The 22759-nt window shown below is 37.3% G+C and overlaps 17 non-coding genes across 17 annotated transcripts; all 17 read left to right on the forward strand.

Moving 5' to 3' along the window:
• The first annotated feature begins 11 nt into the window (after window positions 1–11).
• Window positions 12–83, forward strand: trnaa-ugc (transfer RNA alanine (anticodon UGC)). The gene has a single exon. It is a non-coding gene; the product is annotated as a tRNA-Ala (tRNA).
• A 1771-nt stretch (window positions 84–1854) lies between these two features.
• Window positions 1855–1926, forward strand: trnaa-ugc (transfer RNA alanine (anticodon UGC)). Its single transcript has one exon. It is a non-coding gene; the product is annotated as a tRNA-Ala (tRNA).
• Window positions 1927–2778: 852 nt separating this feature from the next.
• trnaa-ugc (transfer RNA alanine (anticodon UGC)) lies at window positions 2779–2850 on the forward strand. The gene has a single exon. It is a non-coding gene; the product is annotated as a tRNA-Ala (tRNA).
• An 849-nt stretch (window positions 2851–3699) lies between these two features.
• On the forward strand, window positions 3700–3771 carry trnaa-ugc (transfer RNA alanine (anticodon UGC)). Its single transcript has one exon. It is a non-coding gene; the product is annotated as a tRNA-Ala (tRNA).
• Window positions 3772–5541: 1770 nt separating this feature from the next.
• On the forward strand, window positions 5542–5613 carry trnaa-ugc (transfer RNA alanine (anticodon UGC)). Its single transcript has one exon. It is a non-coding gene; the product is annotated as a tRNA-Ala (tRNA).
• A 2690-nt stretch (window positions 5614–8303) lies between these two features.
• trnaa-ugc (transfer RNA alanine (anticodon UGC)) lies at window positions 8304–8375 on the forward strand. The gene has a single exon. It is a non-coding gene; the product is annotated as a tRNA-Ala (tRNA).
• Window positions 8376–10143: 1768 nt separating this feature from the next.
• Window positions 10144–10215, forward strand: trnaa-ugc (transfer RNA alanine (anticodon UGC)). Its single transcript has one exon. It is a non-coding gene; the product is annotated as a tRNA-Ala (tRNA).
• Window positions 10216–11983: 1768 nt separating this feature from the next.
• Window positions 11984–12055, forward strand: trnaa-ugc (transfer RNA alanine (anticodon UGC)). Its single transcript has one exon. It is a non-coding gene; the product is annotated as a tRNA-Ala (tRNA).
• An 848-nt stretch (window positions 12056–12903) lies between these two features.
• On the forward strand, window positions 12904–12975 carry trnaa-ugc (transfer RNA alanine (anticodon UGC)). The gene has a single exon. It is a non-coding gene; the product is annotated as a tRNA-Ala (tRNA).
• Window positions 12976–14745: 1770 nt separating this feature from the next.
• Window positions 14746–14817, forward strand: trnaa-ugc (transfer RNA alanine (anticodon UGC)). The gene has a single exon. It is a non-coding gene; the product is annotated as a tRNA-Ala (tRNA).
• A 1770-nt stretch (window positions 14818–16587) lies between these two features.
• trnaa-ugc (transfer RNA alanine (anticodon UGC)) lies at window positions 16588–16659 on the forward strand. The gene has a single exon. It is a non-coding gene; the product is annotated as a tRNA-Ala (tRNA).
• Window positions 16660–17510: 851 nt separating this feature from the next.
• On the forward strand, window positions 17511–17582 carry trnaa-ugc (transfer RNA alanine (anticodon UGC)). Its single transcript has one exon. It is a non-coding gene; the product is annotated as a tRNA-Ala (tRNA).
• Window positions 17583–18430: 848 nt separating this feature from the next.
• On the forward strand, window positions 18431–18502 carry trnaa-ugc (transfer RNA alanine (anticodon UGC)). Its single transcript has one exon. It is a non-coding gene; the product is annotated as a tRNA-Ala (tRNA).
• Window positions 18503–19350: 848 nt separating this feature from the next.
• Window positions 19351–19422, forward strand: trnaa-ugc (transfer RNA alanine (anticodon UGC)). Its single transcript has one exon. It is a non-coding gene; the product is annotated as a tRNA-Ala (tRNA).
• Window positions 19423–20272: 850 nt separating this feature from the next.
• trnaa-ugc (transfer RNA alanine (anticodon UGC)) lies at window positions 20273–20344 on the forward strand. Its single transcript has one exon. It is a non-coding gene; the product is annotated as a tRNA-Ala (tRNA).
• Window positions 20345–21194: 850 nt separating this feature from the next.
• Window positions 21195–21266, forward strand: trnaa-ugc (transfer RNA alanine (anticodon UGC)). The gene has a single exon. It is a non-coding gene; the product is annotated as a tRNA-Ala (tRNA).
• Window positions 21267–22115: 849 nt separating this feature from the next.
• Window positions 22116–22187, forward strand: trnaa-ugc (transfer RNA alanine (anticodon UGC)). Its single transcript has one exon. It is a non-coding gene; the product is annotated as a tRNA-Ala (tRNA).
• The last annotated feature ends 572 nt before the right edge of the window (window positions 22188–22759 follow it).

Here is a 22759-nt window from a genome sequence, read left to right on the forward strand (position 1 = left end):
TTTTGCAGAAAGGGGATGTAGCTCAGTGGTAGAGCGCATGCTTTGCATGTATGAGGTCCTGGGATCAATCCCCAGCTTCTCCATGTTTTTTTGCAAAGACCCAACTTCTACTTTCCAGAATGTTGAAATTCTAAGCAGGAAACAGAGATGTGCAAAATCATTTGGTCTTGTAATCTGAAGAATATGCGTTCAATCCCTGTTAGTACATTTATAAAACAGAAGTGGCATGGTAGCCAACTTTTATGGCATCATTTTCAAAAACTGAAGTTCATGTTCTCGATCCCTGTCCGTACCTGTTTTAAGAATTGCTGCTATCATTTCATTGTAGTTTCAATGGAGTGGTGTATATAAAAAGTACATTGTATTAATAGTTCACCCCTCCGCTTCCAGACTGTATATGAATGTGGGAAGCCGCTGCTGGCTGATCCCGCCCTGGCTTACATTTAAAAAAAAACACGATTAACCTGAATTAGGGCCAGACTAGTTACCATCATTTTCTCACATTGCAATTGAAAGTTTTTTTCTATTGTCTCTTTTTGGTCCATTTAGATTGTTAATGTAGATTGCATAGAATTATTTATTTTTATGTTATGGTTAAAAATGTTAATGTTTTACTGTGACTTGTCGTAGGCTCCTAAGTGGACCATAAGGTTAAAAACCAAACCAAATTAAGAAAACTAAACTGAAAAACAAAAAAATACAATTAAAAACTAAGTTGCTCCGCCAGAGTGTCTCTTTTGGGTCACTTTTGCTGGTCCCAAGCCCGGATTTGTTTGTCCCATGTGTAACTCTGTGTTGTTGTTTGTGTTGCACTGCTTTGCTTTATCTTGGCCAGGTCGCAGTGGTGTATGAGAACTTGTCCTTAACTGGCTTACCTGGTTAAATAAAGGTGACATTTAAAAAAATAAGCAACATTTATTTATTTCCCAGAAAGGGGATGTAGCTCAGTGGTAGAGCGCATGCTTTGCATGTATGAGGTCCTAGGTTCAATCACCAGCTTCTCCTTTTGTTTTGCAAAGACCCAACTTCTACTTTCCAGAATGTTGAAATTCTAAGCAGGAAACAGAGATGTGCAAAATCATTTGGTCTTGTAATCTGAAGAATATGCGTTCAATCCCTGTTAGTACATTTATAGAACAGAAGTGGCATGTTAGCCAACTTTTATGGCATCATTTTCAAAAACTGAAGTTCATGTTCTCGATCCCTGTCCGTACCTGTTTTAAGAATTGCTGCTATCATTTCATTGTAGTTTCAATGGAGTGGTGTATATAAAAAGTACATTGTATTAATAGTTCACCCCTCCGCTTCCAGACTGTATATGAATGTGGGAAGCCGCTGCTGGCTGATCCCGCCCTGGCTTACATTTAAAAAAAAACACGATTAACCTGAATTAGGGCCAGACTAGGTACCATCATTTTCTCACATTGCAATTGAAAGTTTTTTTCTATTGTCTCTTTTTGGTCCATTTAGATTGTTAATGTAGATTGCATAGAATTATTTATTTTTATGTTATGGTTAAAAATGTTAATGTTTTACTGTGACTTGTCGTAGGCTCCTAAGTGGACCATAAGGTTAAAAACCAAACCAAATTAAGAAAACTAAACTGAAAAACAAAAAAATACAATTAAAAACTAAGTTGCTCCGCCAGAGTGTCTCTTTTGGGTCACTTTTGCTTGTCCCAAGCCCGGATTTGTTTGTTCCATGTGTAACTATGTGTTGTTGTTTGTGTTGCACTGCTTTGCTTTATCTTGGCCAGGTCGCAGTGGTGTATGAGAACTTGTCCTTAACTGGCTTACCTGGTTAAATAAAGGTGACATTTTAAAAAATAAGCAACATTTTTTTCTTTCGCAGAAAGGGGATGTAGCTCAGTGGTAGAGCGCATGCTTTGCATGTATGAGGTCCTGGGATCAATCCCCAGCTTCTCCATGTTTTTTTTGCAAAGACCCAACTTCTACTTTCCAGAATGTTGAAATTCTAAGCAGGAAACAGAGATGTGCAAAATCATTTGGTCTTGTAATCTGAAGAATATGTGTTCAATCCCTGTTAGTACATTTATAGAACAGAAGTGGCATTGTAGCCAACTTTTATGGCATCATTTTCAAAAACTGAAGTTCATGTTTTCGATCCCTGTCCGTACCTGTTTCAATAATTGCTGCTATCATTTCATTGTAGTTTCAATGGAGTGGTGTATATAAAAAGTACATTGTATTAATAGTTCACCCCTCCGCTTCCAGACTGTATATGAATGTGGGAAGCCGCCACTGGCTGATCCCGCCCTGGCTTACATTTTTTTTTTTAATACACGATTAACCTGAATTAGGGCCAGACTAGTTACCATCATTTTCTCACATTGCAATTGAAAGTTTTTTCTATTGTCTCTTTTTGGCCCATTTAGATTGTTAATGTAGATTGTATAGAATTATTTATTTTTATGTTATGGTTAAAAATGTTAATGTTTTACTGTGACTTGTCGTAGGCTCCTAAGTGGACCATAAGGTTAAAAACCAAACCAAATTAAGAAAACTAAACTGAAAAACAAAAAAATACAATTAAAAACTAAGTTGCTCCGCCAGAGTGTCTCTTTTGGGTCACTTTTGCTGGTCCCAAGCCCGGATTTGTTTGTTCCATGTGTAACTCTGTGTTGTTGTTTGTGTTGCACTGCTTTGCTTTATCTTGGCCAGGTCGCAGTGGTGTATGAGAACTTGTCCTTAACTGGCTTACCTGGTTAAATAAAGGTGACATTTAAAAAAATAAGCAACATTTTTTCTTTTGCAGAAAGGGGATGTAGCTCAGTGGTAGAGCGCATGCTTTGCATGTATGAGGTCCTGGGATCAATCCCCAGCTTCTCCATGTTTTTTTGCAAAGACCCAACTTCTACTTTCCAGAATGTTGAAATTCTAAGCAGGAAACAGAGCTGTGCAAAATCATTTGGTCTTGTAATCTGAAGAATATGTGTTCAATCCCTGTTAGTACATTTATAGAACAGAAGTGGCATGTTAGCCAACTTTTATGGCATCATTTTCAAAAACTGAAGTTCATGTTCTCGATCCCTGTCCGTACCTGTTTTAAGAATTGCTGCTATCATTTCATTGTAGTTTCAATGGAGTGGTGTATATAAAAAGTACATTGTATTAATAGTTCACCCCTCCGCTTCCAGACTGTATATGAATGTGGGAAGCCGCTGCTGGCTGATCCCGCCCTGGCTTACATTTAAAAAAAAACACGATTAACCTGAATTAGGGCCAGACTAGGTACCATCATTTTCTCACATTGCAATTGAAAGTTTTTTTCTATTGTCTCTTTTTGGTCCATTTAGATTGTTAATGTAGATTGCATAGAATTATTTATTTTTATGTTATGTTAAAAATGTTAATGTTTTACTGTGACTTGTCGTAGGCTCCTAAGTGGACCATAAGGTTAAAAACCAAACCAAATTAAGAAAACTAAACTGAAAAACAAAAAAATACAATTAAAAACTAAGTTGCTCCGCCAGAGTGTCTCTTTTGGGTCACTTTTGCTGGTCCCAAGCCCGGATTTGTTTGTTCCATGTGTAACTCTGTGTTGTTGTTTGTGTTGCACTGCTTTGCTTTATCTTGGCCAGGTCGCAGTGGTGTATGAGAACTTGTCCTTAACTGGCTTACCTGGTTAAATAAAGGTGACATTTAAAAAAATAAGCAACATTTTTTTATTTTGCAGAAAGGGGATGTAGCTCAGTGGTAGAGCGCATGCTTTGCATGTATGAGGTCCTGGGATCAATCCCCAGCTTCTCCATGTTTTTTTGCAAAGACCCAACTTCTACTTTCCAGAATGTTGAAATTCTAAGCAGGAAACAGAGATGTGCAAAATCATTTGGTCTTGTAATCTGAAGAATATGTGTTCAATCCCTGTTAGTACATTTATAGAACAGAAGTGGCATGGTAGCCAACTTTTATGGCATCATTTTCAAAAACTGAAGTTCATGTTTTCGATCCCTGTCCGTACCTGTTTTAAGAATTGCTGCTATCATTTCATTGTAGTTTCAATGGAGTGGTGTATATAAAAAGTACATTGTATTAATAGTTCACCCCTCCGCTTCCAGACTGTATATGAATGTGGGAAGCCGCTGCTGGCTGATCCCGCCCTGGCTTACATTTAAAAAAAAACACGATTAACCTGAATTAGGGCCAGACTAGGTACCATCATTTTCTCACATTGCAATTGAAAGTTTTTTTCTATTGTCTCTTTTTGGTCCATTTAGATTGTTAATGTAGATTGCATAGAATTATTTATTTTTATGTTATGGTTAAAAATGTTAATGTTTTACTGTGACTTGTCGTAGGCTCCTAAGTGGACCATAAGGTTAAAAACCAAACCAAATTAAGAAAACTAAACTGAAAAACAAAAAAATACAATTAAAAACTAAGTTGCTCCGCCAGAGTGTCTCTTTTGGGTCACTTTTGCTGGTCCCAAGCCCGGATTTGTTTGTCCCATGTGTAACTCTGTGTTGTTGTTTGTGTTGCACTGCTTTGCTTTATCTTGGCCAGGTCGCAGTGGTGTATGAGAACTTGTCCTTAACTGGCTTACCTGGTTAAATAAAGGTGACATTTAAAAAAATTAGCAACATTTATTTATTTCCCAGAAAGGGGATGTAGCTCAGTGGTAGAGCGCATGCTTTGCATGTATGAGGTCCTAGGTTCAATCACCAGTTTCTCCTATTGTTTTGCAAAGACCCAACTTCTACTTTCCAGAATGTTGAAATTCTAAGCAGGAAACAGAGATGTGCAAAATCATTTGGTCTTGTAATCTGAAGAATATGCGTTCAATCCCTGTTAGTATATTTATAGAACAGAAGTGGCATGTTAGCCAACTTTTATGGCATCATTTTCAAAAACTGAAGTTCATGTTCTCGATCCCTGTCCGTACCTGTTTTAAGAATTGCTGCTATCATTTCATTGTAGTTTCAATGGAGTGGTGTATATAAAAAGTACATTGTATTAATAGTTCACCCCTCCGCTTCCAGACTGTATATGAATGTGGGAAGCCGCTGCTGGCTGATCCCGCCCTGGCTTACATTTAAAAAAAAACACGATTAGCCTGAATTAGGGCCAGACTAGGTACCATCATTTTCTCACATTGCAATTGAAAGTTTTTTTCTATTGTCTCTTTTTGGTCCATTTAGATTGTTAATGTAGATTGCATAGAATTATTTATTTTTATGTTATGTTAAAAATGTTAATGTTTTACTGTGACTTGTCGTAGGCTCCTAAGTGGACCATAAGGTTAAAAACCAAACCAAATTAAGAAAACTAAACTGAAAAACAAAAAAATACAATTAAAAACTAAGTTGCTCCGCCAGAGTGTCTCTTTTGGGTCACTTTTGCTGGTCCCAAGCCCGGATTTGTTTGTTCCATGTGTAACTCTGTGTTGTTGTTTGTGTTGCACTGCTTTGCTTTATCTTGGCCAGGTCGCAGTGGTGTATGAGAACTTGTCCTTAACTGGCTTACCTGGTTAAATAAAGGTGACATTTAAAAAAATAAGCAACATTTTTTTATTTTGCAGAAAGGGGATGTAGCTCAGTGGTAGAGCGCATGCTTTGCATGTATGAGGTCCTGGGATCAATCCCCAGCTTCTCCATGTTTTTTTGCAAAGACCCAACTTCTACTTTCCAGAATGTTGAAATTCTAAGCAGGAAACAGAGATGTGCAAAATCATTTGGTCTTGTAATCTGAAGAATATGTGTTCAATCCCTGTTAGTACATTTATAGAACAGAAGTGGCATGGTAGCCAACTTTTATGGCATCATTTTCAAAAACTGAAGTTCATGTTTTCGATCCCTGTCCGTACCTGTTTTAAGAATTGCTGCTATCATTTCATTGTAGTTTCAATGGAGTGGTGTATATAAAAAGTACATTGTATTAATAGTTCACCCCTCCGCTTCCAGACTGTATATGAATGTGGGAAGCCGCTGCTGGCTGATCCCGCCCTGGCTTACATTTAAAAAAAAACACGATTAACCTGAATTAGGGCCAGACTAGGTACCATCATTTTCTCACATTGCAATTGAAAGTTTTTTTCTATTGTCTCTTTTTGGTCCATTTAGATTGTTAATGTAGATTGCATAGAATTATTTATTTTTATGTTATGGTTAAAAATGTTAATGTTTTACTGTGACTTGTCGTAGGCTCCTAAGTGGACCATAAGGTTAAAAACCAAACCAAATTAAGAAAACTAAACTGAAAAACAAAAAAATACAATTAAAAACTAAGTTGCTCCGCCAGAGTGTCTCTTTTGGGTCACTTTTGCTGGTCCCAAGCCCGGATTTGTTTGTCCCATGTGTAACTCTGTGTTGTTGTTTGTGTTGCACTGCTTTGCTTTATCTTGGCCAGGTCGCAGTGGTGTATGAGAACTTGTCCTTAACTGGCTTACCTGGTTAAATAAAGGTGACATTTAAAAAAATTAGCAACATTTATTTATTTCCCAGAAAGGGGATGTAGCTCAGTGGTAGAGCGCATGCTTTGCATGTATGAGGTCCTAGGTTCAATCACCAGTTTCTCCTATTGTTTTGCAAAGACCCAACTTCTACTTTCCAGAATGTTGAAATTCTAAGCAGGAAACAGAGATGTGCAAAATCATTTGGTCTTGTAATCTGAAGAATATGCGTTCAATCCCTGTTAGTATATTTATAGAACAGAAGTGGCATGTTAGCCAACTTTTATGGCATCATTTTCAAAAACTGAAGTTCATGTTCTCGATCCCTGTCCGTACCTGTTTTAAGAATTGCTGCTATCATTTCATTGTAGTTTCAATGGAGTGGTGTATATAAAAAGTACATTGTATTAATAGTTCACCCCTCCGCTTCCAGACTGTATATGAATGTGGGAAGCCGCTGCTGGCTGATCCCGCCCTGGCTTACATTTAAAAAAAAACACGATTAACCTGAATTAGGGCCAGACTAGGTACCATCATTTTCTCACATTGCAATTGAAAGTTTTTTCTATTGTCTCTTTTTGGTCCATTTAGATTGTTAATGTAGATTGTATAGAATTATTTATTTTTATGTTATGGTTAAAAATGTTAATGTTTTACTGTGACTTGTCGTAGGCTCCTAAGTGGACCATAAGGTTAAAAACCAAACCAAATTAAGAAAACTAAACTGAAAAACAAAAAAATACAATTAAAAACTAAGTTGCTCCGCCAGAGTGTCTCTTTTGGGTCACTTTTGCTGGTCCCAAGCCCGGATTTGTTTGTCCCATGTGTAACTCTGTGTTGTTGTTTGTGTTGCACTGCTTTGCTTTATCTTGGCCAGGTCGCAGTGGTGTATGAGAACTTGTCCTTAACTGGCTTACCTGGTTAAATAAAGGTGACATTTTAAAAAATAAGCAACATTTTTTTATTTCCCAGAAAGGGGATGTAGCTCAGTGGTAGAGCGCATGCTTTGCATGTATGAGGTCCTAGGTTCAATCACCAGTTTCTCCTATTGTTTTGCAAAGACCCAACTTCTACTTTCCAGAATGTTGAAATTCTAAGCAGGAAACAGAGATGTGCAAAATCATTTGGTCTTGTAATCTGAAGAATATGCGTTCAATCCCTGTTAGTATATTTATAGAACAGAAGTGGCATGTTAGCCAACTTTTATGGCATCATTTTCAAAAACTGAAGTTCATGTTCTCGATCCCTGTCCGTACCTGTTTTAAGAATTGCTGCTATCATTTCATTGTAGTTTCAATGGAGTGGTGTATATAAAAAGTACATTGTATTAATAGTTCACCCCTCCGCTTCCAGACTGTATATGAATGTGGGAAGCCGCTGCTGGCTGATCCCGCCCTGGCTTACATTTAAAAAAAAACACGATTAACCTGAATTAGGGCCAGACTAGGTACCATCATTTTCTCACATTGCAATTGAAAGTTTTTTCTATTGTCTCTTTTTGGTCCATTTAGATTGTTAATGTAGATTGTATAGAATTATTTATTTTTATGTTATGGTTAAAAATGTTAATGTTTTACTGTGACTTGTCGTAGGCTCCTAAGTGGACCATAAGGTTAAAAACCAAACCAAATTAAGAAAACTAAACTGAAAAACAAAAAAATACAATTAAAAACTAAGTTGCTCTGCCAGAGTGTCTCTTTTGGGTCACTTTTGCTGGTCCCAAGCCCGGATTTGTTTGTTCCATGTGTAACTCTGTGTTGTTGTTTGTGTTGCACTGCTTTGCTTTATCTTGGCCAGGTCGCAGTGGTGTATGAGAACTTGTCCTTAACTGGCTTACCTGGTTAAATAAAGGTGACATTTAAAAAAATAAGCAACATGTATTTATTTCCCAGAAAGGGGATGTAGCTCAGTGGTAGAGCGCATGCTTTGCATGTATGAGGTCCTGGGTTCAATCACCAGCTTCTCCTTTTGTTTTGCAAAGACCCAACTTCTACTTTCCAGAATGTTGAAATTCTAAGCAGGAAACAGAGATGTGCAAAATCATTTGGTCTTGTAATCTGAAGAATATGCGTTCAATCCCTGTTAGTACATTTATAGAACAGAAGTGGCATGGTTGCCAACTTTTATGGCATCATTTTCAAAAACTGAAGTTCATGTTCTCGATCCCTGTCCGTACCTGTTTTAAGAATTGCTGCTATCATTTCATTGTAGTTTCAATGGAGTGGTGTATATAAAAAGTACATTGTATTAATAGTTCACCCCTCCGCTTCCAGACTGTATATGAATGTGGGAAGCCGCTGCTGGCTGATCCCGCCCTGGCTTACATTTAAAAAAAAACACGATTAACCTGAATTAGGGCCAGACTAGGTACCATCATTTTCTCACATTGCAATTGAAAGTTTTTTCTATTGTCTCTTTTTGGTCCATTTAGATTGTTAATGTAGATTGTATAGAATTATTTATTTTTATGTTATGGTTAAAAATGTTAATGTTTTACTGTGACTTGTCGTAGGCTCCTAAGTGGACCATAAGGTTAAAAACCAAACCAAATTAAGAAAACTAAACTGAAAAACAAAAAAATACAATTAAAAACTAAGTTGCTCCGCCAGAGTGTCTCTTTTGGGTCACTTTTGCTGGTCCCAAGCCCGGATTTGTTTGTCCCATGTGTAACTCTGTGTTGTTGTTTGTGTTGCACTGCTTTGCTTTATCTTGGCCAGGTCGCAGTGGTGTATGAGAACTTGTCCTTAACTGGCTTACCTGGTTAAATAAAGGTGACATTTTAAAAAATAAGCAACATTTTTTTATTTCCCAGAAAGGGGATGTAGCTCAGTGGTAGAGCGCATGCTTTGCATGTATGAGGTCCTAGGTTCAATCACCAGTTTCTCCTATTGTTTTGCAAAGACCCAACTTCTACTTTCCAGAATGTTGAAATTCTAAGCAGGAAACAGAGATGTGCAAAATCATTTGGTCTTGTAATCTGAAGAATATGCGTTCAATCCCTGTTAGTATATTTATAGAACAGAAGTGGCATGTTAGCCAACTTTTATGGCATCATTTTCAAAAACTGAAGTTCATGTTCTCGATCCCTGTCCGTACCTGTTTTAAGAATTGCTGCTATCATTTCATTGTAGTTTCAATGGAGTGGTGTATATAAAAAGTACATTGTATTAATAGTTCACCCCTCCGCTTCCAGACTGTATATGAATGTGGGAAGCCGCTGCTGGCTGATCCCGCCCTGGCTTACATTTAAAAAAAAACACGATTAACCTGAATTAGGGCCAGACTAGGTACCATCATTTTCTCACATTGCAATTGAAAGTTTTTTCTATTGTCTCTTTTTGGTCCATTTAGATTGTTAATGTAGATTGTATAGAATTATTTATTTTTATGTTATGGTTAAAAATGTTAATGTTTTACTGTGACTTGTCGTAGGCTCCTAAGTGGACCATAAGGTTAAAAACCAAACCAAATTAAGAAAACTAAACTGAAAAACAAAAAAATACAATTAAAAACTAAGTTGCTCCGCCAGAGTGTCTCTTTTGGGTCACTTTTGCTGGTCCCAAGCCCGGATTTGTTTGTTCCATGTGTAACTCTGTGTTGTTGTTTGTGTTGCACTGCTTTGCTTTATCTTGGCCAGGTCGCAGTGGTGTATGAGAACTTGTCCTTAACTGGCTTACCTGGTTAAATAAAGGTGACATTTAAAAAAATAAGCAACATGTATTTATTTCCCAGAAAGGGGATGTAGCTCAGTGGTAGAGCGCATGCTTTGCATGTATGAGGTCCTGGGTTCAATCACCAGCTTCTCCTTTTGTTTTGCAAAGACCCAACTTCTACTTTCCAGAATGTTGAAATTCTAAGCAGGAAACAGAGATGTGCAAAATCATTTGGTCTTGTAATCTGAAGAATATGCGTTCAATCCCTGTTAGTACATTTATAGAACAGAAGTGGCATGGTTGCCAACTTTTATGGCATCATTTTCAAAAACTGAAGTTCATGTTTTCGATCCCTGTCCGTACCTGTTTCAAGAATTGCTGCTATCATTTCATTGTAGTTTCAATGGAGTGGTGTATATAAAAAGTACATTGTATTAATAGTTCACCCCTCCGCTTCCAGACTGTATATGAATGTGGGAAGCCGCCACTGGCTGATCCCGCCCTGGCTTACAATTTAAAAAAACCACGATTAACCTGAATTAGGGCCAGACTAGTTACCATCATTTTCTCACATTGCAATTGAAAGTTTTTTCTATTGTCTCTTTTTGGTCCATTTAGATTGTTAATGTAGATTGTATAGAATTATTTATTTTTATGTTATGGTTAAAAATGTTAATGTTTTACTGTGACTTGTCGTAGGCTCCTAAGTGGACCATAAGGTTAAAAACCAAACCAAATTAAGAAAACTAAACTGAAAAACAAAAAAATACAATTAAAAACTAAGTTGCTCCGCCAGAGTGTCTCTTTTGGGTCACTTTTGCTGGTCCCAAGCCCGGATTTGTTTGTCCCATGTGTAACTCTGTGTTGTTGTTTGTGTTGCACTGCTTTGCTTTATCTTGGCCAGGTCGCAGTGGTGTATGAGAACTTGTCCTTAACTGGCTTACCTGGTTAAATAAAGGTGACATTTTAAAAAATAAGCAACATTTTTTTATTTCCCAGAAAGGGGATGTAGCTCAGTGGTAGAGCGCATGCTTTGCATGTATGAGGTCCTAGGTTCAATCACCAGTTTCTCCTATTGTTTTGCAAAGACCCAACTTCTACTTTCCAGAATGTTGAAATTCTAAGCAGGAAACAGAGATGTGCAAAATCATTTGGTCTTGTAATCTGAAGAATATGCGTTCAATCCCTGTTAGTATATTTATAGAACAGAAGTGGCATGTTAGCCAACTTTTATGGCATCATTTTCAAAAACTGAAGTTCATGTTCTCGATCCCTGTCCGTACCTGTTTTAAGAATTGCTGCTATCATTTCATTGTAGTTTCAATGGAGTGGTGTATATAAAAAGTACATTGTATTAATAGTTCACCCCTCCGCTTCCAGACTGTATATGAATGTGGGAAGCCGCTGCTGGCTGATCCCGCCCTGGCTTACATTTAAAAAAAAACACGATTAACCTGAATTAGGGCCAGACTAGGTACCATCATTTTCTCACATTGCAATTGAAAGTTTTTTCTATTGTCTCTTTTTGGTCCATTTAGATTGTTAATGTAGATTGTATAGAATTATTTATTTTTATGTTATGGTTAAAAATGTTAATGTTTTACTGTGACTTGTCGTAGGCTCCTAAGTGGACCATAAGGTTAAAAACCAAACCAAATTAAGAAAACTAAACTGAAAAACAAAAAAATACAATTAAAAACTAAGTTGCTCCGCCAGAGTGTCTCTTTTGGGTCACTTTTGCTGGTCCCAAGCCCGGATTTGTTTGTTCCATGTGTAACTCTGTGTTGTTGTTTGTGTTGCACTGCTTTGCTTTATCTTGGCCAGGTCGCAGTGGTGTATGAGAACTTGTCCTTAACTGGCTTACCTGGTTAAATAAAGGTGACATTTAAAAAAATAAGCAACATGTATTTATTTCCCAGAAAGGGGATGTAGCTCAGTGGTAGAGCGCATGCTTTGCATGTATGAGGTCCTGGGTTCAATCACCAGCTTCTCCTTTTGTTTTGCAAAGACCCAACTTCTACTTTCCAGAATGTTGAAATTCTAAGCAGGAAACAGAGATGTGCAAAATCATTTGGTCTTGTAATCTGAAGAATATGCGTTCAATCCCTGTTAGTACATTTATAGAACAGAAGTGGCATGGTTGCCAACTTTTATGGCATCATTTTCAAAAACTGAAGTTCATGTTTTCGATCCCTGTCCGTACCTGTTTCAAGAATTGCTGCTATCATTTCATTGTAGTTTCAATGGAGTGGTGTATATAAAAAGTACATTGTATTAATAGTTCACCCCTCCGCTTCCAGACTGTATATGAATGTGGGAAGCCGCCACTGGCTGATCCCGCCCTGGCTTACAATTTAAAAAAACCACGATTAACCTGAATTAGGGCCAGACTAGTTACCATCATTTTCTCACATTGCAATTGAAAGTTTTTTCTATTGTCTCTTTTTGGTCCATTTAGATTGTTAATGTAGATTGTATAGAATTATTTATTTTTATGTTATGGTTAAAAATGTTAATGTTTTACTGTGACTTGTCGTAGGCTCCTAAGTGGACCATAAGGTTAAAATCCAAACCAAATTAAGAAAACTAAACTGAAAAACAAAAAAATACAATTAAAAACTAAGTTGCTCCGCCAGAGTGTCTCTTTTGGGTCACTTTTGCTGGTCCCAAGCCCGGATTTGTTTGTTCCATGTGTAACTCTGTGTTGTTGTTTGTGTTGCACTGCTTTGCTTTATCTTGGCCAGGTCGCAGTGGTGTATGAGAACTTGTCCTTAACTGGCTTACCTGGTTAAATAAAGGTGACATTTAAAAAAATAAGCAAAATGTTTTTCTTTTGCAGAAAGGGCATGTAGCTCAGTGGTAGAGCGCATGCTTTGCATGTATGAGGTCCTGGGTTCAATCCCCAGCTTCTCCATGTTTTTTTGCAAAGACCCAACTTCTACTTTCCAGAATGTTGAAATTCTAAGCAGGAAACAGAGATGTGCAAAATCATTTGGTCTTGTAATCTGAAGAATATGCGTTCAATCCCTGTTAGTACATTTATAGAACAGAAGTGGCATGGTTGCCAACTTTTATGGCATCATTTTCAAAAACTGAAGTTCATGTTTTCGATCCCTGTCCGTACCTGTTTCAAGAATTGCTGCTATCATTTCATTGTAGTTTCAATGGAGTGGTGTATATAAAAAGTACATTGTATTAATAGTTCACCCCTCCGCTTCCAGACTGTATATGAATGTGGGAAGCCGCCACTGGCTGATCCCGCCCTGGCTTACAATTTAAAAAAAACACGATTAACCTGAATTAGGGCCAGACTAGTTACCATCATTTTCTCACATTGCAATTGAAAGTTTTTTCTATTGTCTCTTTTTGGTCCATTTAGATTGTTAATGTAGATTGTATAGAATTATTTATTTTTATGTTATGGTTAAAAATGTTACTGTTTTACTGTGACTTGTCGTAGGCTCCTAAGTGGACCATAAGGTTAAAAACCAAACCAAATTAAGAAAACTAAACTGAAAAACAAAAAAATACAATTAAAAACTAAGTTGCTCCGCCAGAGTGTCTCTTTTGGGTCACTTTTGCTGGTCCCAAGCCCGGATTTGTTTGTTCCATGTGTAACTCTGTGTTGTTGTTTGTGTTGCACTGCTTTGCTTTATCTTGGCCAGGTCGCAGTGGTGTATGAGAACTTGTCCTTAACTGGCTTACCTGGTTAAATAAAGGTGACATTTAAAAAAATAAGCAAAATGTTTTTCTTTTGCAGAAAGGGCATGTAGCTCAGTGGTAGAGCGCATGCTTTGCATGTATGAGGTCCTGGGTTCAATCCCCAGCTTCTTTATGTTTTTTTGCAAAGACCCAACTTCTACTTTCCAGAATGTTGAAATTCTAAGCAGGAAACAGAGATGTGCAAAATCATTTGGTCTTGTAATCTGAAGAATATGCGTTCAATCCCTGTTAGTACATTTATAGAACAGAAGTGGCATGGTTGCCAACTTTTATGGCATCATTTTCAAAAACTGAAGTTCATGTTTTCGATCCCTGTCCGTACCTGTTTCAAGAATTGCTGCTATCATTTCATTGTAGTTTCAATGGAGTGGTGTATATAAAAAGTACATTGTATTAATAGTTCACCCCTCCGCTTCCAGACTGTATATGAATGTGGGAAGCCGCCACTGGCTGATCCCGCCCTGGCTTACAATTTAAAAAAAACACGATTAACCTGAATTAGGGCCAGACTAGTTACCATCATTTTCTCACATTGCAATTGAAAGTTTTTTCTATTGTCTCTTTTTGGTCCATTTAGATTGTTAATGTAGATTGTATAGAATTATTTATTTTTATGTTATGGTTAAAAATGTTAATGTTTTACTGTGACTTGTCGTAGGCTCCTAAGTGGACCATAAGGTTAAAATCCAAACCAAATTAAGAAAACTAAACTGAAAAACAAAAAAATACAATTAAAAACTAAGTTGCTCCGCCAGAGTGTCTCTTTTGGGTCACTTTTGCTGGTCCCAAGCCCGGATTTGTTTGTTCCATGTGTAACTCTGTGTTGTTGTTTGTGTTGCACTGCTTTGCTTTATCTTGGCCAGGTCGCAGTGGTGTATGAGAACTTGTCCTTAACTGGCTTACCTGGTTAAATAAAGGTGACATTTAAAAAAATAAGCAAAATGTTTTTCTTTTGCAGAAAGGGCATGTAGCTCAGTGGTAGAGCGCATGCTTTGCATGTATGAGGTCCTGGGTTCAATCCCCAGCTTCTCCATGTTTTTTTGCAAAGACCCAACTTCTACTTTCCAGAATGTTGAAATTCTAAGCAGGAAACAGAGATGTGCAAAATCATTTGGTCTTGTAATCTGAAGAATATGCGTTCAATCCCTGTTAGTACATTTATAGAACAGAAGTGGCATGGTTGCCAACTTTTATGGCATCATTTTCAAAAACTGAAGTTCATGTTTTCGATCCCTGTCCGTACCTGTTTCAAGAATTGCTGCTATCATTTCATTGTAGTTTCAATGGAGTGGTGTATATAAAAAGTACATTGTATTAATAGTTCACCCCTCCGCTTCCAGACTGTATATGAATGTGGGAAGCCGCCACTGGCTGATCCCGCCCTGGCTTACAATTTAAAAAAAACACGATTAACCTGAATTAGGGCCAGACTAGTTACCATCATTTTCTCACATTGCAATTGAAAGTTTTTTCTATTGTCTCTTTTTGGTCCATTTAGATTGTTAATGTAGATTGTATAGAATTATTTATTTTTATGTTATGGTTAAAAATGTTAATGTTTTACTGTGACTTGTCGTAGGCTCCTAAGTGGACCATAAGGTTAAAATCCAAACCAAATTAAGAAAACTAAACTGAAAAACAAAAAAATACAATTAAAAACTAAGTTGCTCCGCCAGAGTGTCTCTTTTGGGTCACTTTTGCTGGTCCCAAGCCCGGATTTGTTTGTTCCATGTGTAACTCTGTGTTGTTGTTTGTGTTGCACTGCTTTGCTTTATCTTGGCCAGGTCGCAGTGGTGTATGAGAACTTGTCCTTAACTGGCTTACCTGGTTAAATAAAGGTGACATTTAAAAAAATAAGCAAAATGTTTTTCTTTTGCAGAAAGGGCATGTAGCTCAGTGGTAGAGCGCATGCTTTGCATGTATGAGGTCCTGGGTTCAATCCCCAGCTTCTCTATGTTTTTTTGCAAAGACCCAACTTCTACTTTCCAGAATGTTGAAATTCTAAGCAGGAAACAGAGATGTGCAAAATCATTTGGTCTTGTAATCTGAAGAATATGCGTTCAATCCCTGTTAGTACATTTATAGAACAGAAGTGGCATGGTTGCCAACTTTTATGGCATCATTTTCAAAAACTGAAGTTCATGTTTTCGATCCCTGTCCGTACCTGTTTCAAGAATTGCTGCTATCATTTCATTGTAGTTTCAATGGAGTGGTGTATATAAAAAGTACATTGTATTAATAGTTCACCCCTCCGCTTCCAGACTGTATATGAATGTGGGAAGCCGCCACTGGCTGATCCCGCCCTGGCTTACAATTAAAAAAAAACAAGATTAACCTGAATTAGGGCCAGACTAGTTACCATCATTTTCTCACATTGCAATTGAAAGTTTTTTCTATTGTCTCTTTTTGGTCCATTTAGATTGTTAATGTAGATTGTATAGAATTATTTATTTTTATGTTATGGTTAAAAATGTTAATGTTTTACTGTGACTTGTCGTAGGCTCCTAAGTGGACCATAAGGTTAAAAACCAAACCAAATTAAGAAAACTAAACTGAAAAACAAAAAAATACAATTAAAAACTAAGTTGCTCCGCCAGAGTGTCTCTTTTGGGTCACTTTTGCTGGTCCCTAGCCCGGATTTGTTTGTTCCATGTGTAACTCTGTGTTGTTGTTTGTGTTGCACTGCTTTGCTTTATCTTGGCCAGGTCGCAGTGGTGTATGAGAACTTGTCCTTAACTGGCTTACCTGGTTAAATAAAGGTGACATTTTAAAAAATAAGCAACATTTTTTTCTTTTGCAGAAAGGGGATGTAGCTCAGTGGTAGAGCGCATGCTTTGCATGTATGAGGTCCTGGGTTCAATCCCCAGCTTCTCCATGTTTTTTTGCAAAGACCCAACTTCTACTTTCCAGAATGTTGAAATTCTAAGCAGGAAACAGAGATGTGCAAAATCATTTGGTCTTGTAATCTGAAGAATATGCGTTCAATCCCTGTTAGTACATTTATAGAACAGAAGTGGCATGGTTGCCAACTTTTATGGCATCATTTTCAAAAACTGAAGTTCATGTTTTCGATCCCTGTCCGTACCTGTTTCAAGAATTGCTGCTATCATTTCATTGTAGTTTCAATGGAGTGGTGTATATAAAAAGTACATTGTATTAATAGTTCACCCCTCCGCTTCCAGACTGTATATGAATGTGGGAAGCCGCCGCTGGCTGATCCCGCCCTGGCCAACATTTTTTTTTAAAAACACGATTAACCTGAATAAGGGCCAGACTAGTTACCATCATTTTCTCACATTGCAATTGAAAGTTTTTTCTATTGTCTCTTTTTGGTCCATTTAGATTGTTAATGTAGATTGTATAGAATTATTTATTTTTATGTTATGGTTAAAAATGTTAATGTTTTACTGTGACTTGTCGTAGGCTCCTAAGTGGACCATAAGGTTAAAAACCAAACCAAATTAAGAAAACTAAACTGAAAAACAAAAAAATACAATTAAAAACTAAGTTGCTCCGCCAGAGTGTCTCTTTTGGGTCACTTTTGCTGGTCCCTAGCCCGGATTTGTTTGTTCCATGTGTAACTCTGTGTTGTTGTTTGTGTTGCACTGCTTTGCTTTATCTTGGCCAGGTCGCAGTGGTGTATGAGAACTTGTCCTTAACTGGCTTACCTGGTTAAATAAAGGTGACATTTAAAAAAATAAGCAAAATGTTTTTCTTTTGCAGAAAGGGCATGTAGCTCAGTGGTAGAGCGCATGCTTTGCATGTATGAGGTCCTGGGTTCAATCCCCAGCTTCTCCATGTTTTTTTGCAAAGACCCAACTTCTACTTTCCAGAATGTTGAAATTCTAAGCAGGAAACAGAGATGTGCAAAATCATTTGGTCTTGTAATCTGAAGAATATGCGTTCAATCCCTGTTAGTACATTTATAGAACAGAAGTGGCATGGTTGCCAACTTTTATGGCATCATTTTCAAAAACTGAAGTTCATGTTTTCGATCCCTGTCCGTATCTGTTTCAAGAATTGCTGCTATCATTTCATTGTAGTTTCAATGGAGTGGTGTATATAAAAGTACATTGTATTAATAGTTCACCCCTCCGCTTCCAGACTGTATATGAATGTGGGAAGCCGCCCCTGGCTGATCCCGCCCTGGCTTACAATTTAAAAAAAACACGATTAACCTGAATTAGGGCCAGACTAGTTACCATCATTTTCTCACATTGCAATTAAAAGTTTTTTCTATTGTCTCTTTTTGGTCCATTTAGATTGTTAATGTAGATTGTATAGAATTATTTATTTTTATGTTATGGTTAAAAATGTTAATGTTTTACTGTGACTTGTCGTAGGCTCCTAAGTGGACCATAAGGTTAAAAACCAAACCAAATTAAGAAAACTAAACTGAAAAACAAAAAAATACAATTAAAAACTAAGTTGCTCCGCCAGAGTGTCTCTTTTGGGTCACTTTTGCTGGTCCCAAGCCCGGATTTGTTTGTTCCATGTGTAACTCTGTGTTGTTGTTTGTGTTGCACTGCTTTGCTTTATCTTGGCCAGGTCGCAGTGGTGTATGAGAACTTGTCCTTAACTGGCTTACCTGGTTAAATAAAGGTAACATTTTAAAAAATAAGCAAAATATTTTTCTTTTGCATAAAGGGGATGTAGCTCAGTGGTAGAGCGCATGCTTTGCATGTATGAGGTCCTGGGTTCAATCACCAGCTTCTCCATGTTTTTTTGCAAAGACCCAACTTCTACTTTCCAGAATGTTGAAATTCTAAGCAGGAAACAGAGATGTGCAAAATCATTTGGTCTTGTAATCTGAAGAATATGCGTTCAATCCCTGTTAGTACATTTATAGAACAGAAGTGGCATGGTTGCCAACTTTTATGGCATCATTTTCAAAAACTGAAGTTCATGTTTTCGATCCCTGTCCGTACCTGTTTCAAGAATTGCTGCTATCATTTCATTGTAGTTTCAATGGAGTGGTTTATATAAAAAGTGCATTGTATTAATAGTTCACCCCTCCGCTTCCAGACTGTATATGAATGTGGGAAGCCGCCACTGGCTGATCCCGCCCTGGCTTACAATTAAAAAAAAACACGATTAACCTGAATTAGGGCCAGACTAGTTACCATCATTTTCTCACATTGCAATTGAAAGTTTTTTCTATTGTCTCTTTTTGGTCCATTTAGATTGTTAATGTAGATTGTATAGAATTATTTATTTTTATGTTATGGTTAAAAATGTTAATGTTTTACTGTGACTTGTCGTAGGCTCCTAAGTGGACCATAAGGTTAAAAACCAAACCAAATTAAGAAAACTAAACTGAAAAACAAAAAAATACAATTAAAAACTAAGTTGCTCCGCCAGAGTGTCTCTTTTGGGTCACTTTTGCTGGTCCCTAGCCCGGATTTGTTTGTTCCATGTGTAACTCTGTGTTGTTGTTGTGTTGCACTGCTTTGCTTTATCTTGGCCAGGTCGCAGTGGTGTATGAGAACTTGTCCTTAACTGGCTTACCTGGTTAAATAAAGGTGACATTTTAAAAAATAAGCAACATTTTTTTCTTTTGCAGAAAGGGGATGTAGCTCAGTGGTAGAGCGCATGCTTTGCATGTATGAGGTCCTGGGTTCAATCCCCAGCTTCTCCATGTTTTTTTGCAAAGACCCAACTTCTACTTTCCAGAATGTTGAAATTCTAAGCAGGAAACAGAGATGTGCAAAATCATTTGGTCTTGTAATCTGAAGAATATGCGTTCAATCCCTGTTAGTACATTTATAGAACAGAAGTGGCATGGTTGCCAACTTTTATGGCATCATTTTCAAAAACTGAAGTTCATGTTTTCGATCCCTGTCCGTACCTGTTTCAAGAATTGCTGCTATCATTTCATTGTAGTTTCAATGGAGTGGTGTATATAAAAAGTACATTGTATTAATAGTTCACCCCTCCGCTTCCAGACTGTATATGAATGTGGGAAGCCGCCACTGGCTGATCCCGCCCTGGCTTACAATTTTAAAAAAAACACGATTAACCTGAATTAGGGCCAGACTAGTTACCATCATTTTCTCACATTGCAATTGAAAGTTTTTTCTATTGTCTCTTTTTGGTCCATTTAGATTGTTAATGTAGATTGTATAGAATTATTTATTTTTATGCTATGGTTAAAAATGTTAATGTTTTACTGTGACTTGTCGTAGGCTCCTAAGTGGACCATAAGGTTAAAAACCAAACCAAATTAAGAAAACTAAACTGAAAAACAAAAAAATACAATTAAAAACTAAGTTGCTCCGCCAGAGTGTCTCTTTTGGGTCACTTTTGCTGGTCCCTAGCCCGGATTTGTTTGTTCCATGTGTAACTCTGTGTTGTTGTTTGTGTTGCACTGCTTTGCTTTATCTTGGCCAGGTCGCAGTGGTGTATGAGAACTTGTCCTTAACTGGCTTACCTGGTTAAATAAAGGTGACATTTTAAAAAATAAGCAACATTTTTTTCTTTTGCAGAAAGGGGATGTAGCTCAGTGGTAGAGCGCATGCTTTGCATGTATGAGGTCCTGGGTTCAATCCCCAGCTTCGCCATGTTTTTTTGCAAAGACCCAACTTCTACTTTCCAGAATGTTGAAATTCTAAGCAGGAAACAGAGATGTGCAAAATCATTTGGTCTTGTAATCTGAAGGATATGCGTTCAATCCCTGTTAGTACATTTATAGAACAGAAGTGGCATGGTTGCCAACTTTTATGGCATCATTTTCAAAAACTGAAGTTCATGTTTTCGATCCCTGTCCGTACCTGTTTCAAGAATTGCTGCTATCATTTCATTGTAGTTTCAATGGAGTGGTGTATATAAAAGTACATTGTATTAATAGTTCACCCCTCCGCTTCCAGACTGTATATGAATGTGGGAAGCCGCCGCTGGCTGATCCCGCCCTGGCTTACATTTTTTTTTAAAAACACGATTAACCTGAATAAGGGCCAGACTAGTTACCATCATTTTCTCACATTGCAATTGAAAGTTTTTTCTATTGTCTCTTTTTGGTCCATTTAGATTGTTAATGTAGATTGTATAGAATTATTTATTTTTATGTTATGGTTAAACATTTTAATGTTTTACTGTGACTTGTCGTAGGCTCCTAAGTGGACCATAAGGTTAAAAACCAAACCAAATTAAGAAAACTAAACTGAAAAACAAAAAAATACAATTAAAAACTAAGTAGCTCCGCCAGAGTGTCTCTTTTGGGTCACTTTTGCTGGTCCCTAGCCCGGATTTGTTTGTTCCATGTGTAACTCTGTGTTGTTGTTTGTGTTGCACTGCTTTGCTTTATCTTGGCCAGGTCGCAGTGGTGTATGAGAACTTGTCCTTAACTGGCTTACCTGGTTAAATAAAGGTGACATTTTAAAAAATAAGCAACATTTTTTTATTTTGCAGAAAGGGGATGTAGCTCAGTGGTAGAGTGCATGCTTTGCATGTATGAGGTCCTGGGTTCAATCCCCAGCTTCTCCATGTTTTTTTGCAAAGACCCAACTTCTACTTTCCAGAATGTTGAAATTCTAAGCAGGAAACAGAGATGTGCAAAATCATTTGGTCTTGTAATCTGAAGAATATGCGTTCAATCCCTGTTAGTACATTTATAGAACAGAAGTGGCATGGTTGCCAACTTTTATGGCATCATTTTCAAAAACTGAAGTTCATGTTTTCGATCCCTGTCCGTATCTGTTTCAAGAATTGCTGCTATCATTTCATTGTAGTTTCAATGGAGTGGTGTATATAAAAGTACATTGTATTAATAGTTCACCCCTCCGCTTCCAGACTGTATATGAATGTGGGAAGCCGCCGCTGGCTGATCCCGCCCTGGCTTACATTTTTTTTTTAAAACACGATTAACCTGAATAAGGGCCAGACTAGTTACCATCATTTTCTCACATTGCAATTGAAAGTTTTTTCTATTGTCTCTTTTTGGTCCATTTAGATTGTTAATGTAGATTGTATAGAATTATTTATTTTTATGTTATGGTTAAAAATGTTAATGTTTTACTGTGACTTGTCGTAGGCTCCTAAGTGGACCATAAGGTTAAAAACCAAACCAAATTAAGAAAACTAAACTGAAAAACAAAAAAATACAATTAAAAACTAAGTTGCTCCGCCAGAGTGTCTCTTTTGGGTCACTTTTGCTGGTCCCAAGCCCGGATTTGTTTGTTCCATGTGTAACTCTGTGTTGTTGTTTGTGTTGCACTGCTTTGCTTTATCTTGGCCAGGTCGCAGTGGTGTATGAGAACTTGTCCTTAACTGGCTTACCTGGTTAAATAAAGGTGACATTTAAAAAAATAAGCAACATTTTTTCTTTTGCAGAAAGGGGATGTAGCTCAGTGGTAGAGTGCATGCTTTGCATGTATGAGGTCCTGGGTTCAATCCCCAGCTTCTCCATGTTTTTTTGCAAAGACCCAACTTCTACTTTCCAGAATGTTGAAATTCTAAGCAGGAAACAGAGATGTGCAAAATCATTTGGTCTTGTAATCTGAAGAATATGCGTTCAATCCCTGTTAGTACATTTATAGAACAGAAGTGGCATGGTTGCCAACTTTTATGGCATCATTTTCAAAAACTGAAGTTCATGTTTTCGATCCCTGTCTGTATCTGTTTCAAGAATTGCTGCTATCATTTCATTGTAGTTTCAATGGAGTGGTGTATATAAAAGTACATTGTATTAATAGTTCACCCCTCCGCTTCCAGACTGTATATGAATGTGGGAAGCCGCCGCTGGCTGATCCCGCCCTGGCTTACATTTTTTTTTTAAAACACGATTAACCTGAATAAGGGCCAGACTAGTTACCATCATTTTCTCACATTGCAATTGAAAGTTTTTTCTATTGTCTCTTTTTGGTCCATTTAGATTGTTAATGTAGATTGTATAGAATTATTTATTTTTATGTTATGGTTAAAAATGTTAATGTTTTACTGTGACTTGTCGTAGGCTCCTAAGTGGACCATAAGGTTAA

This window comes from Oncorhynchus mykiss, chromosome 15, assembly GCF_057628025.1.
Source record: "Oncorhynchus mykiss isolate SJ-2025 chromosome 15, ASM5762802v1, whole genome shotgun sequence".
Taxonomy (NCBI): domain Eukaryota; kingdom Metazoa; phylum Chordata; class Actinopteri; order Salmoniformes; family Salmonidae; genus Oncorhynchus; species Oncorhynchus mykiss.